The following is an 11,386-nucleotide window of genomic DNA, read 5'->3' as shown; positions in this document are numbered from 1 at the left end:
TATTAAAAGCTATAGTGGGCAGATGGAGACATTTCCTCTACTCTGAAGTGGACTCTCATTAGCAGCATGAGACAGTGAAGTTCTCTGCTCTGACATGCCAATGTCAATCACTACATTTACAGATAGATCAGGACTCCTGTTCCCTTTATACATGGTTTGCAAGTGTTTTGATCAGTGTACTGTGGAAGCTGTGTTAAAGGACTGGCCTGTAAGAGAGAACTTCATTGCAGTAATGATCGAAGTCAGTTAGACCACATGACAGAAACCCCCTACATTGTCTTACTGTGGTTGATTGAGTCTGAGATTTTACAAAGAATTCCTTCAACTTACAGACATTACTGACAGTGCAAGTTTATTCCAGTTTAATTACATCCCAAGGAACGTGCTTCATATTGTAGTAATGTTCCCTGATCTTTAATAAAATCCGTACTAAGACATGTTTAAAACATATTCGATACTTTTAAGCAAGTGAAGTCTTGGCTAATATCAGAGTGAAGCAAAAAACAATCAAACATTTTTCATTCTTTTTAGTCAGTGACCAAAATCTATTCTCGTATTGATTCATCTTGCGCTTTTTGTGTCCATGGTTTTCCATCGCTACTTACATTTCCTCAATGAAAATAATTGTCAAAACCTAGAGGCTTTGGTTCCTGTGCAGTACAAGTCAGATGAAAGTGATTCCACTCTGCATCAACACCTGACACCCACAATCTTATTTTCCAATTGTTCCCTTTTAACTATTTAAAGGATTTAACCATTTCCATTCCAGTCAGAGTAAGATGGATAATTGAGTGTCAGGACCATGCTAACTAGATTTTTGCTGAAATCATTTCACAAAGGAACCCTACAGAGTCTCAGAAAGATAGACTTTCACTCCCTTGAAATTCTCTCGGAGTTTTCAGCCCCAGCTCTGTGGACACCACTGGCTTACAGGTTTGAGATGAGATGTGACCCAATATGTGGCTGGCAAAAGCTACAGAGTCATCAGGAGGGAAGTCACTGGAAATCAATGTGTCAAGATGGTGGTAGTGGTGATGTGTACACCATGGGCAAGGAGGTCATTTACTATAACTAGGCCACATCATAGGGCAGCTAACAATTGGTTGACCAGAGTTGTGGATCTGCAGTTATACACACACAAAGCTGGGTTTCATTTATGAAGGGCATTAGTGAACCAATTAAGTTTTTATAAGCATCACAATCACCACAACTAACACTAGCTTTTTAATCCTAGATTTATGTAATTATTTGAATCTTAACATATTCTACATTCTGTATTCTTTCAACTACCTTGATGTAATTATAGATAGCATGATCTGTCTGAATGGCAAAAGCTTTTCACTGTATCTCAGAACATGTGACAATAATAAACCAATATTATACCATTGTGGAATTCAAACTCACTTCTCCAGATCAATGGTCCAGGACTCAGGTCATTGGTACTGTAACTATGCTACCATCTCCCACTCACTGTAAGCACCACCATATTTGTATCCATGGAAGTCAAAGGAACTGAGCACATGGAGGTGAGTATAAAAGGTGGAATAGGAGGTTTTATATGTTCCAGGATATGTGTGGTAGGATTGATAGACCAACTGATCTTTCCTTGTCTATAAGCTTTTAATTTATCTCTGTGTTCCTTTGTTTGCCTATTCATTTTTTAAATTCAGAAGCCCCAACGGGATCAAACGTCAGGACTGCCAAAGTGTTTACTGGACATACAGATAGACAGGATGGTGAAGAAGGCATTTGATAAGCTGACCTTCATTTGTCAGGGCACTGAGTATAAGAGCTGGGACGTTATTTTGCAGTTGTACAAGACATTGTTGAGGCTGCACCTGAGGTATTGTGTTCAGTTTTGGTTACCCTGTATAAGAAAGACATCATTAAGCTGGAAAGAAGATTTATGAGGATGCTGCCAGGTCTCGAGAGCCTGAGTTACAGGGAGAGGTTGGGTAGGCGAGGACTTTATTCAGTGGAGTGTAGGAGACTGAGGGGTGACCTAATAGAGGTATATAAAATCATGATAGGCATAGATATGATGAATGCAAAGTCTTTTTCCTCAGGGAAAGGGAATCAAAAACTAGAGGGCATAGGTTTAAGAGGGGAAAGATTTAATCATAACTTGAGGGGCAACTTCTTCATGCAGAGGGTCGTCCGTATATGGAATGAGCTGCCAGAGGAAGTGTCTGAGGCAGGTACAATAACAACATTTAAAAGACACTTGGACAGGTAAATGGATAGGAACGGTTTAGAGGGATAAGGGACAAACATGAGCAAGTGGGACTAGCTTGGATGGGCATCTTGATCGGCATGGATGAGTTGCGTTGAAAGGCCTGTTTCCATGCTGATTGCTCTGTGACTCAATGACATACACTCACAGTTTATTCGGAGTTCACCTCTTCAGCCTGAGAGGTCAACACCACATGCATTTGGTGTTGAGACAGATTGTTAGGCTTAGTCAGGGAGCAGCCAAACTCCAGAAAACAGAACACAGGGGAAAACAGAGTGAGTGAAAGCCAAACACTCCCATTGCCCTTCCATTATCCAGAAAATTCAAGAACATTCAAGCTCATTTCATTGTATCCTGTATAAATTCTACCTTCCAGGGTCTCGTTCTGTTATAGTGATCTTACTTTCTTAGAGAGTGGGATTAGTGCAAAGGGACCACACAGTTACCACGGTGACAGGATACTCTCTCATCCTGAAAGTCATCATAGGAGTGATTGACTGACACACAAGTTCAATTATATGGAATCAGTCTGATGTATCCATGGTAGTGACACCACACACAGCCCACAGCGGACACCAGTTGTCATGGTGACATGGCTGCTTGTCATTTCCTATGAGAAACATGGATTGAAAATTGAAAGCCTGAAATGCAGGGATGAATTTTGAAGATAGGGTACAAGACACTTATTTGACTGTACATGGCATTTAGTGTCACTGACTAGGGGTGAATTTTCAGGAAAACTAATGCTCAGCCTCTGTTTGCCTGAATCGGGTAATACAATAAGAATGAATTCAATTGATTTATATCGGAGCAAAGTGACTTTTCACAGCAAGCTGTTCTGTTTTAAGAAGACCGACTCCATTGCTTGCAGTGTACTTTGGTGCATGGTTCAAGTATCTGGGCAGAAATTCCCACTCCACATGGTGGCCAGTTCTGGGATTTCTCCTGGGATTCCAGACTCTGTCATGCATTCCATCAGCTGAATTCCGGTTTCCTACATATTTTGAGAGGAGACATGATAGAGGTATATAAAATACTGAGAGGAATAGATAGAGTAGACAGTCAGCGCCTCCTTCCCAGGGCACCAATGCTCAAGACGAGAGGACATAGCTTTAAGGTTATGGGTGGGAGGTTCAGGGGAGATGTCAGGGGGAGGTTTTTCACCCAGAGAGTGGTTGGTGCATGGAATGCACTGCCTGGGGTGGTGGTGGAGGCAGATACATTGAACAGGTTCAAGAGCTTGTTGGATAGGCATATGGAGGAGTGTGGGATGGGGGGATATGGGGGAGGAAGGGGTTAGGTAGTGTGAGGGTGGTTTGATGGACGGCACAACATTGTGGGCCAAAGAGCCTGTTTTGTGCTGTATGGTTCTATGGTTCTATGGAGATTTATCAGAACAATGCTTGTTTATATTACAAAACAAATCTTCCATGGTGTTTTTACAACCGATTACAGGTCTGCCCCAGGTTACAAACCCCCGACTTATCGACTGCCCATACAGACAAACGAGCATTAGGGAGACAAGCGGATGGATTTTTTTGGCTGCTTCAGGGCTGCAGGCATCTTCTGCCATCTGGGAACTCTGTTCACGTCTGCATTTCCAACTTGCAAAATACCCGGGTTACGAACAGTTCGCAGTAACAGAAGTCTGTCATAAACTGGGGAGGACTTGTACACTTCTACAACGACACAATAGTCAATTTTGCAAGCCCTCAGGAAAAACAATGCAATGGATTGATTGGATTATTATTGTCATTTGTACCAAGATACAGTGACAAGCTTTTGTTTGCACGCCATCTAGACAGATGATGCTTTACATAGTTACATTGAGGTAGTAAAAAGAAAAACAGAATACAGAATATGTTGTTGCAGTTACAGAGAGACTGCAGTGCAGGTGGACAAATAAGTTGCAAAGGCCATGACGAGGTAGATTGGGAGACCAACAGTTCACATTTTAACTTATGAATGGTCCTTGCAAGAGTCTGATAACAACAGGATAGAAGCTATCCTTGAGCCTGTGGTATGTGTTCTCAAGCTTTTCTCTCCTGCCAGACAGAAGAAGGGAGAAGAGAGAATGGATATTGGTATTGGTATTGGTTTATTATTGTCACTTGTACCGAGGTACAGTGAAAAACTTGTCTTGCATACCGATAGTACAGGTCAATTCATTACACAGTGCAGTTATATTCGGTTAGTACAGAGTTCATTGAAGTAGTACAGGTAAAAACAATAACAGTACAGAGTAAAGTGTCACAGCTACAGAGGAAGTACAGTGCAATAAGGTGCAAGGTCACAACATGGTATATCGTGAGGTCAGAGTCCATCTCATCGTATAAGGGAACCGTTCAATACTGGGGTAGGAGGGGTCCTTGATTACATTGGCTGCTTTTCCTGAACTCAGGTGCCGTCTGTGTGGTGCTCCTGCTTCTTCCCACTCCTAAAAGGCAAGGAGGTTGGTAGGTCAATTGGACATTGTAAATTTTCCCAAGTGTGTAGGCGAGTGTAGAATCTGGGAAGAGCTGATGGAAATCTGCAGAGAATAACAAAAAAATGGGATTAATATAAGATTATTATAAACTGATGTTTGGTGCAGATTTGGTGGACCAAAGATCTACATCTCCCTGCCTCTATGACCACCCCTCCTCTCCACCCTGTGTGTTTTGCCCGTTGGGAAATGAAGAGGAGACACAATCATGCATCACAAAATGCCTCAAGAAGGGATTATTGTTTCATATAGCTTCTGCATTCAACGTGACTCCACTGTTGACTTCCTATTTGATGATGCATCTTCCTCTTTCACTTATTACTGCTCTGGCTCTGTTTTGTTGTCCCAGAAGTTGTCTTGGGTACATCAGAGGCTTGTAAGTAAAATGAGATAGAAAGCATTTCACTGCACTGGAGGCTGAATGTAATTTGTTCAATTTGCTATCCTCTGATGCACATTGGCCCCCCTGCGGGAATACCGAGGCGAAGTTCCTCTTCGTCAGTCAATTCAGTCTTGTGACAATGGGCTGCCTGAGATGATCGGATTGCCAACTTTGGACAGGAAAGATGACAGAGGGTCGGGTGCAAGGGGCTGGGAGCAGATCATTACTTCCGTGTAAAGTTGACTTGAAGGCTTCTTGACCATAGGACCGTTTGGCATAGTATATTATACGATTATATGAAGGTCCAGATACAACCGCATCATGTAGTTAAAACAGGGGTAATAATAACAGGATGAATAGAGCTGGTCTTGTCAGGCCTCCAATAAAAAAGTAGCAGGAGTAGGCCACTTGGTCCCTCAAACCTATCCCATGATTCACCATGATTGTGGCTGACTTGCCCCAGGCCTCACCTCCTCTTCTGAAGCAGTTCTCCACAGCCTGATTGAAATATACTCGTACCCAGTCTGGATTCCTATACCTAGTGGTCCTGGTTAGGTGTAGCAACATATCTTATCTTACCTATCACACGTTATAAGATAAGATATCTTATTTTGGTCACATGTACATCGAAACACATTGAAATACATCTTTTTGCGTAGTGTTCTGGGGGCAGCCCGCAAGTGTCACCACGCTTCTGGTGCCAAAATAGCATGCCCACAACTCCTAACCTGTACTTCTTTGGAATGTGGGTGGAAACCGGAGAACCCAGAGGAAACCCACAGAGAGAACGTACAAACTCCTTACAGAGAGTGGCTGGATTTGAACCCAGGTCGCTGGCGCTGTAAAGTGTTATGCTAACCTCTAAATGGTCCTTGAGGTGATTGTCAGTGGAAGCTCAAAAAATACTCCCAGAGCTTCCCTATTTTTTCCACTCTGGACAGTCGGATGGAGCAGGATTGTTTCTCATATCAACAGGTGTCAACAAAGGGACCACTCTCACCCCCATCTCATCCACTCCCCTTCTGCCACTCCCACCGAGAAAGCAAGCTGGCTTGCGTACATTGCTCACCCAATTCAGTCTGGTGGTCTCCAGAGCCAAAGCCACTTCAACCTTTGGTCTTGTTGGTTCCTGCCTTTGAAAGCCTGGAATCACTCTCAATTTACAGTGAGTGCAGAAGGAGTTGACTTTATATAGCACCTTTCACATCATTCCGAAGGGGCTATGTTCCTCCTTCCCATTGTTCATGGCCAGATTGCAAGAAATCTGCTGCTGAGGAAGAAAGAGAGTTAACACTTCAGGTCGACCTTTCATCAGGTGAAATGCCGTTGACCTAAAACACTCTGTTCCTCTCTCACAAGGTGCTGTCCAACCTGCTTAGGATTTCCAGTGCTCTCTGGTTGTTATTTCAGATACTGAGCATCTGCTGTTTGTGGCTTTCCGATTAAGTGCTCGGAAGTAACAATCAGAGGTTGTGAGATGTGGCCAAGGCAAACTAATTTTAACTGTTCTTCTGTAAATCAGTGCCCTGAAGAAAGAGCCGATGGTGCCTTAGTGTAGCCACCAAAAGGAAGCCCCTCCTGCAGGGTCAGCAAGACTTTCTGTGCTCAACTCCTTGGAAGGGACTTGAAGGCACAACTTTTGAGCAAGGAAGCACAAGTATCGTCAACTGGGTCACTGCTGATACTTAGGCTGTGGTGTAACTTACGTTGCTATGGAATTTGGGCTTCATGGTATCTTCAAACTGGAGATATTTTGATTGTTTCTCGTGAGGAAGCTTTCAGGCCTGACGTTCGATGAGGTGAAAAGAACTGAACAGTTGTATGTGAATTATGACCTTGTAGTGACACAAAACTCACCTTTCATATTGTCCTTGGCCAGACTGTAGAGAATACCAGAAGACACTGTCAGGCAGTCATCTACTGAGAGAGTGATAGGGTTAACTTTTCAGTTCAACCTTTCATCAGGTTGAAATACCATCAACCTGAAGCAAACTCCGTTGCTTTGCATTCTGCAGCCGCCATCTACAGCCCAGTTAATTGTGTAACCCAGTGTCAGTAGTGTTATGCAGAGATGCTTTTTCAATCTTTGTTTAATTCTGCAGAGCACAAGGAATGCTAATTGTAAGTTACTTTACATTTGGATCAAAAAACAAACAAGTGGAAGACCCTTTGGTTTAATCAATGATGGTAGGACCTCCTCGTCCACTCCTGAGGAAAAGAGATTTTTTGCTTGGCATCTGTCTAGAACAATAAGATTGTGATTAGGAGCTCATCTGGTGAGGAATGCAAGTACTGGCAATAAGAGGCATGCGTAATATGTGAGAACATTTTTGGACCAAGACACTGACTGGAACTATATGCTACTAACAGAGTCATAGTTGAGTTTATTGTAATATGCACAAGTACACGTATACACAGGTGCAATGAAAAGCTTACTTGCAGCAGCATCACAGGCACATAGCATCATATAAGCAGCATTCACAAGAAAAACATAAATTAAACATAAATTAAACTTTTACAAGAAAGAACACAACTAGAACATAAAAAAACAAAGGCCATTTTAACACAAAGTGATCAAAGTGGTCATAGTGTTGCTAAACTCGAGTAGGGTTGTGCTGGTTGTAACAAGATTAATCACAAGTAAATAGACTATGCCTTTCGATCTCTGCAGCTGCTGATTTGCTGTAACAAAATCGAGAGAACATATCGTTCTCCGAGTCAGAAGGATCTGGGTTTAAGCTGCAATCCACTCCACACGTAACCCAGACTAATGCATCAGAGCAGGAGTGCTCCGATAAGACAGTCAATGAATGCCCAGGTTGACACAGAAGGTCCCACACACTAAGGAGAAGATGAGCTCAGTTTTCTCCTGAGTAGACTGGCCAACTAAATCAACATCACTAAAAGAAAACTGTTGTTATGACAACTGAATGAAAATCAAAAACCTGCAGATGCTGGAAATCTGAAAAAAAACAAAAAGTGCTGGAAACACTCAGAAGGTCAGACAGCATTTGTGGAAAGAGAAATAAAAGTTAATGCTTCAGGTTGAAGACCCTTGTCAGATCAGAACAATAAGCAACGAATGTCTTGTGGTATTATGAGACTGTTGGCTGTAGGATTCTCTCGTACAAAAGTTGTTCCCTGCACTTTTGGCGATAATTGACACCCCACAGGTCTTGAACAACATGACATCAGTACCTTTCCTCTTCCAAAAGGCAAAGCATCTGCTCAACCAAGCAGGTGTTGGGAGTTTGGTGTTGGCTTGTCCCCTGGAATATTCTGCCTTGTCGCTCTGCTTAAAATCTTGCTGCACTTGTTGTGTGTATGTGTTGTTTTTCCTTCAATGAGACAGATGCCACATCAGTTAACATTTCCCTTCTTTGTTGGGGCAGGTCTGACTGGCAACGCAGTTTCACCGAATTGCTTATCATGTCACCAATGGATCTCGAGCCTGAAATAAGGCAAGTTCTTTGGCAATGAGATAATTCAGTCTAATGGGGAAATATGTCAAGAGTTAAAGTGGCAGAGATAAGCAAATTAAAACACCATGAACAATTTCACTTCGAATAAAAATTGTTCTTTCATTGTAAAATTTCAACAAAATTAGACTATAAAGAAGGGAAATGGGCAGTCGATGTTTCGGGTTAAGACATTCATCTCGACTGTCCAGTCCCGATGAAGGTCTCAACCCAAAACATAGTCCAGATGAAAGGTCTCAACCCGAAACGTCAACTGTCTATTTCCCTCCACAGATGCTGCCTGACCTGCTGAGTTCCTCCAGCTTTTTGTGTATGCTCCAGTTTTCCAGCATCTTCAGTCTCTTGTGTCTCTAAACTGTAAAGAAACTTTATTCATCATCATAGAAATTAGACCAAAACATGCCAGCTTTGTGTATGCACATTGTTCAAAAAGGCATTTTGCCCTGGTTTTGAAGTGTTTTTGTCATCTCCTGTTGAAGTTCTGCCCCAGAAAATTGAACAGTAAACTTCCTCTCATGATTCACTCCATTGCAAGTGTCATTGTCCCATTGCATTTCATGTACGTGATGACATCATCAACATGCACAGCACCCATCAATTACTTACCGACAGAAGTTCAATCAAAATATTGAGTCTTACGACCCTTGTTTTTAACTCTGTTTCATAGTCAGAGAAGAGGAAGGTAGGAAAAAAATAGAGTGTTAGAAATCTAAGGTAGCATCAGTGGAAGGAGAAGTTAACAAAGTTAACAGTTTAGGCCAATGACCTTTCCTCAGACCTGTGAAGGAGGGAGAGAGAGGCAAGTCTGCCTAACATACAGTGTGAAAAGTTGGGTCTTGGTCATTAAGAGCATACACAAGAAAAAGTATGAGCTACTGGTCAAACCCACCGCCTGACATTTGTTTTCATTGAAGTCGTACACCTTTCGTGCAGGAAACTAAAGAAAATAATCTCCCTTGAGGCCTTTTCCACAATACTAGACTGTTTAAACAATGTCAACAGCCTCTCACCGCCTTTTACAATCAAGATTTCTGTTACCTTGAATAGAGATTCTGTCAAAATGATTTGAAAGTAGTCCTGAATATTGGTCAACTTGTAATGCCCTTTGGTGAAATAAGTCTCTGCATCTGCAACAAACCCAAATTCTGTTGACTATACCCTGTTCTGTATTAAGTTCTACTCACCATCACCAATGTCATTATTGGTTGACATTGGCTCCCAACCACAATGTCTTGGCATTAATACTGTGATCCTCATGTTTAAGTCATTACACACAGCACCACCATCTTGCTCTAATAAATGGCCCACATTTTTATTATATCCCCCCAGATTATACTGCTCATCTGTGCACGAGAGGCAATTTACAGTGGTCAATTAACCTAGCAACCCACTTATCTCGGGGATGTGGGGAGAAACTGGAGTATCCCGAGGAAATCTATGCACTTATGGAGAGAACACCACACCAACAGCACCTTTTTTCCCCAGGGTCGGGGAGTCAAGAACGAGAGGACATAGGTTTAAAGTGAGAGGGGAGAGATTTAATAGGAACCTGAGGGGCAAATCTATACCCAGAGAGTGGTCAGTATATGGACTGAGGAAGTGGTTGACGCAGGCACATTAACACCATTTAAAAGGTACTTGGACAGGTACATGGTTATGAAAGGTTTAGAGGGATATGGGCCAATTGCAGGCAAATTGGAATCTTGGTCGGCATGGATCAGTTGGGCCAAAGGGTCTGTTTCCATGCTGTATGACTTCATGACCTGAGGTCAGGTGTGAACCTTGGTCTCTCGTGCTGTGAGGAGGCAACTCCAATAGCTGTGCCACTGTCTTCCCCTCTGGTGTCAGATATAGATGCAGTTTCATCCAATGTCAGTGTTAGAGGTGGATTGGTTGAAAACATTCTCACTTTTGAGTTCAAAATCTTTGGGTTCATATCCTACTCTCTAAGCCTTGTGTTCAAAAGTTTAGTCTGCCTCTCCAGTGGAAGGGCTGAGGAAATACTGCACTGTCAGAGACGCTAGTTTTTGTTGAAATATAGTAATTGGACATGATTTTGTCTGCTCAGATAGACAACAAAAAATTCTCATGGGAGTACTTCAAAGATTTCCCCCCTCTATCCACGCCAATATTTATCCCTGAATTAATAACGCTGAAAGCAGACCACGTAATCTTTATCATATGGGAGCTTGCTGTGTACACATTGGCCACTGAGTTGCCTACAGTACAGATTGCACTTAAGAAGTGCATGGTAGTGTAGCGGTTCACATAACACTGTTACAGCGCCAGCGACCTGGGTTCAATTCCTGCCGCTGTCTGTAAGGAGTTTGTCCGTTCTCCCCGTGTCTGTGTGGGTTTCCTCTGGGTGCTCCCGGTTTCCTCCCACATTCCAAAAAGATATACGGGTTAGGAAGTTGTGGACATGCTACGCTAGTGCCGGAAGCGTGGCGACACTTGCGAGCTGCCCCCAGAACGCTCTACGCATAAAGATGCATTTCACTGTGTGTTTCAATGTACATGTGACTAATAAAGATATCTTAAAGTACTTCTCCGGGTGTAAGTGCTCTGGAAGGTCATGGAAGGTGCTACTAAAATGTGAGACTTCGTTCAATGTAACTTCAAGGTCTTTGTTATTCTGTGGGAATGGGATAAAGGCTACAATAACATGCCTTCTCAATACATAGGTCTGCCTGCATCCTTGTGTAGGGAATGCTCTGCGATGTATACGAAGCTCTTGTTTCCAACTGACTTCATGTCAAAACACAATGTTATTGTTCCACTAAGGGCTGACAACTTTGCTAAGAAGA

This window comes from Pristis pectinata, chromosome 4 (assembly GCF_009764475.1).
Source record: "Pristis pectinata isolate sPriPec2 chromosome 4, sPriPec2.1.pri, whole genome shotgun sequence".
NCBI lineage: Eukaryota > Metazoa > Chordata > Chondrichthyes > Rhinopristiformes > Pristidae > Pristis > Pristis pectinata.
The sequence above is the reverse complement of the archived record's forward strand: the minus strand, read 5'-3'. Positions refer to the sequence as shown.